The sequence below is a fragment of the Cetorhinus maximus genome, unplaced genomic scaffold, assembly GCF_964194155.1.
Source record: "Cetorhinus maximus unplaced genomic scaffold, sCetMax3.hap1.1 HAP1_SCAFFOLD_632, whole genome shotgun sequence".
NCBI classification, from domain to species: domain Eukaryota; kingdom Metazoa; phylum Chordata; class Chondrichthyes; order Lamniformes; family Cetorhinidae; genus Cetorhinus; species Cetorhinus maximus.
Window position 1 is genome coordinate 21,369 of NW_027596574.1, and position 4,563 is coordinate 25,931.

The window sequence follows — 4,563 nt, forward strand, 5'->3', positions numbered from 1 at the left end:
ACTGGAGGGAGGGTGGAAAATGGCTCCCTTACCATCGGTCTTTAGCGTGACCTTAAACAGGCGTTTGCCTGTCCAGATCCCCAGGTCGTCTCGAATCTCGGTGCCGCTCCCCACCTTATCGAAGTACCTGGTGAGGAAGGTGACCACGTCGGCGACAGGGACGAAGGGGTTGTACACATGCACCATCACCTCACGATCCCGTTGCAACGGCAGAGAAAAGTGCGGCTCCGCCGTCAGGATCTTCATCTCCGGCAGGTCTCTCTTCTCCTCGAACACCCTCAGGAGCCGGACGCAGTCTGCCACCCGCTTGAACGTCACGTCAAAATAACCGCCTTTGCGGGAGTCATGCAGGGTGAAGATCTCCGTAGCTTGGAAGCCGCACGCCTTCAACAGGATCCTCCTGGTGAAGAAGCCCCGATCCATAGGTGATCCTCCTTCGCTGTGGTTCACCGTGACTCGGACGGTGATAGGTAGACCACGGTATGGATTTGGATTGCGATTGGTTATCGCCCTTCCATCCCGACCTTGCCTTGGCAGGACCATGGTGTCGCCCCTTGCAACACTTGATCTTAGCCAAAAGGCCGAGAAGCGATGAGAATGAAAGAAAGTTGTGTTTTGAAAGATGTGCATGTTGAAAAGTAAAGAAAGCAGATGTTTGTAAGAAAACTATTTTTAGCATTGAAAATCCCCTGGAAAGGGGTGGTGCACCATTCCCAGAGATACTGCAATACCGGGTCGATGCGTGGAGTGGACGGAGCAAGCCCCTATTCCATCTCCCTGCTCCAAAAATCAATTTAATATATGGTCCCCAGATAAGGGACGTATCAGATATTAAACTGATAAGAACAGATTTTTTTTTTTTTTGTAAAAATATACTTTATTCATAAAATATCTTCAATCACATTCCAAACCATTTCAAAAACAACATTACAAGGGTACAATCCAGGTTAAACTTTTACAAAATGTATCACCAGGTGCATCAGTACAAACAATATTACAATCATTTACAGCCTTTCATTTTGATCTGTACAGCCCGAGGGGCTCTAAACAGTTCCCAGTCTCTCGGTGCGCTGTGGTAGAAAGGTCTTAGACAGCGACCCTTCCCCATTGCGCCTTTGCGGCAGCTGCCCCAAGCTTTAGTGCGTCCCTCAGCACGTAGTCCTGGACTTTGGATTGTGCCAGTCCGCAACAATCGGTCGGGGACAAATCTTTGTGCTGGAAGACCAACAAGTTTCGGGCAGACCAAAGCGCGTCTTTCACCGAGTTGATGATCCTCCAGCTGCAGTTGATGTTTGTCTCGGTGTGTGTCCCTGGGAACAGCCCGTAGAGCACAGAGTCCTGTGTCACAGAACTGCTCGGGATGAACCTCGACAGCAACCACTGCGTCTCTCTCCAGACTTTCTTTGCGAAGGCACAATCCACAAGGAGGTGGACAACGGTCTCTTCCCCACCACAGCCACCTCGAGGGCAACGTGCAGAGGGGGTGAGCTTCCTGGCGTGTAGGAAGGATCTGACGGGGAGGGCCTTTCTCACCACCAGCCAAGCTACGTCTTGGTGCTTGTTGGAAAGTTCTGGCGATGAGGCATTCTGCCAAATGACTTTGACAGTCTGCTCGGGGAACCATCCCACAGGGTCCACCCTCTCCTTATCCCTCAGGGCCTCTAGGACGTTACGTGCTGACCACTGCCTGATGGACTTGTGGTCAAAGGTGTTTTTCTGCATAAATTTTTCCACCAGGGACAGGTGGTACGGCACGGTCCAACTACTTGGAGCGTTCCGCGGCAGCGTGGCCAGACCCATCCTTCGCAACACCGGGGACAGGTAGAACCTCAGCACGTAGTGACACTTGGTGTTTGCGTACTGAGGGTCTACGCACCGCTTGATGCAGCCACACACAAAGGTGGCCATCAGTATGAGGGCGATGTTGGGCATGTTTTTTCCCCCTTTATCTAGAGGCTTGTACATCGCGTCCCTGCGGACACGATCCATTTTCGACCTCCAGATAAAGCGGAAGATGGCTCGAGTGATCGCCACCACGCAGGAGTCTGGAATGGGCCAGACCTGCGCCACGTACAGCAACAGCGAGAGTACCTCACACCTGATGACCAGGTTCTTACCCGCAATGGAGAGGGAGCGTCGCTCCCACACGCCCAGTTTCCTTTTCACCATAGCCACTCGCTCCTTCCAGTTTCTAACGCATGCCCCGGTCCCTCCGAACCATATCCCCAGCACCTTCAGGCCGTCAGCCCTGACAGTGAAGGGGACAAAGGATCGGTCAGCCCAGTTCCCAAAGAACATGGCCTCGCTCTTCCCACGATTTACCTTGGCTCCCGAGGCCAGTTCGAACTGGTCGCAGATGTGCATCAGTCTGCGCACCGACAGCGGATCCGAGCAGAAGACGGCGACGTCGTCCATGTACAGGGAGGCTTTTACCTGAGTGCCTCCACTGCCTGGGATCGTCACTCCTCTTATGCCCGGATCCTTCCTGATGGACTCGGCAAAGGGTTCTATGCAGCACACGAAAAGGACAGGCGAGAGAGGACAGCCCTGCCTGACTCCAGATTTAATCGGAAAGCTATCTGTTTCCCACCCATTGATTGAGACTGCGCTACTGATGTTAGTGTAGAGCAGTTGGATCCAATTTCGAATTCCCTCCCCAAACCCCATTTTGGAGAGCACATCCCCCATGTAGGTGTGCGATATTCTGTCAAAGGCCTTCTCCTGATCCAAGCTGATGAGGCAGGTATCCACACCCCTGTCCTGTACATAGGCAATCGTATCACTGAGCAGCGCCAGGCTGTCCGAGATCTTCCTGCCCGGCACAGTGCAGGTCTGATCAGAGCGGATCACCAATTCCAGAGCGGATTTGACCCGGTTGGTGATGACCTTGGACAGAATCTTATATTCCACATTCAACAGTGAAATGGGTCGCCAATTTCTAATTTCCTCCCTTTCTCCCTTGTGCTTGTAGATGAGGGTGATGATGCCTTTCCTCATGGATTCCGACATACTGCCGGCCAGGAGCATACTCTCGTACACTTCTAGCAGGTCTGGGCCCATCCAGTCCCACAGAGCCCAATACAACTCCGCCGGCAAGCCGTCGCTTCCGGGAGTTTTACTCTTCTCGAAGGACTCAAGGGCCTTAGTCAGTTCGTCAGGAGTTAGCGGTTTGTCCAGGCTCTCCCGTGTACTGTCGTCTAAGGCCTCCGTGATAGAGGACAGGAAGGACTGGGAGGCCGTGCTCTGTGTGGGCTTCACGTCATACAATCGGGCACAAAATGATTTGCTGATCCTCAAAATGTCGGACTGCGATGACTTTACTGAGCCGTCTTCTTCCTTCAGGCTGCTGATCACAGAGCTGTGATCACACGAAAACTGTACAAATTACTGAGTAAGGCTGTGATTAATCAGGCGGCCGACGCCACGGGCGCCACTAGATTCAGGGGACATCCTGCTTTCCACCGCCAGAAGAGAGAGTTAGTTAACAATGTACTGACAGGGGTGAACACAGGGACTTCCCTGGTAAACTCTCTCGACAGTCAAGGAATCAACTCCGAGGTCATGAATCTTAAAGGGATCATGAGGCAGCTTGCTCATAAGAGTAGCGAGGGGTGGTGAAACGGCACGGCCCTAGGGGGCAAGAGTGTGGCATCTGTATTGGAAAGCGTACACTTTATAGAGACCCATGCTAAAGCCACCAGCCAATTAACAGAAAGGGAGGAACGACAAAAGGACAGCACCCAAAAAAGCCAGCTTAGGGCCAGTGGATGATCGGGCAATTAAGACACAATCTGGGCCAGTTCCAAAGTGGGGAGGTACCGGGCTGGATCAACAGTGCCCGGTAGTGGGGGATGGCCAAGAACCCAGGCGTCATCGACGCATGTACATTGAAAGGAGTGACCAGGGTGTATGTGGTGATTCAGAAGTGCACCTCAAACCAAATGAACGTGTTAGGTATGGGCAATCCCCTCAGTCACAGCAGACACGGGCCCACACCCTCAGTACCGAGTGGAGAACATTGGGTTAATCCGAGACAATGACTCCCTCCGGTACTACCCCATAGATATGCATGCCATACGCAAGAATGAGGGCATACACGGGGAATCACTGAGCGGCTGCAGGAGGAAAGGTAGCCTCACAATTAGCTCCCATCCAGTTGGAACGGGGGGGTGCAGGACAAATGCGGGTACAACCGAATGGAGGGTTGTATATTAGAAATTACCCACAGAGGAAACCATCACACCCGCTCAGGATACAAGGGAACCCCGGCTCCCAGTTACTATCAGACACGCGTGAATAATGTACGTCCAACAAAGGGGTCAGGTCTCAGTCAACGCCTCCGACACACTCCACCATGCCCTGGAACACTATGAGGAACCTAAGCAGGCCCCAATTCCCCACCTTCCCAAAAGTCTGACAAAGTTTAAAGGTGACTTACGAAAGGTGAGGAATCAGCATTACGTGTTACAGGCGGTGTTTAAAAGGCTAATCAATGATACGGAAGAGCACTTGAGAGATCCGACGGTGGGAGCAAGTGTGGGAATGGGGGCTGAATGTGGACAT

General features: G+C 52.5%; 1 pseudogene; it reads right to left on the reverse strand.

Moving 5' to 3' along the window:
* Positions 1–697: 697 nt before the first annotated feature.
* On the reverse strand, positions 698–874 carry LOC144674355 (U2 spliceosomal RNA; annotated as a pseudogene).
* Positions 875–4,563: the final 3,689 nt, after the last annotated feature.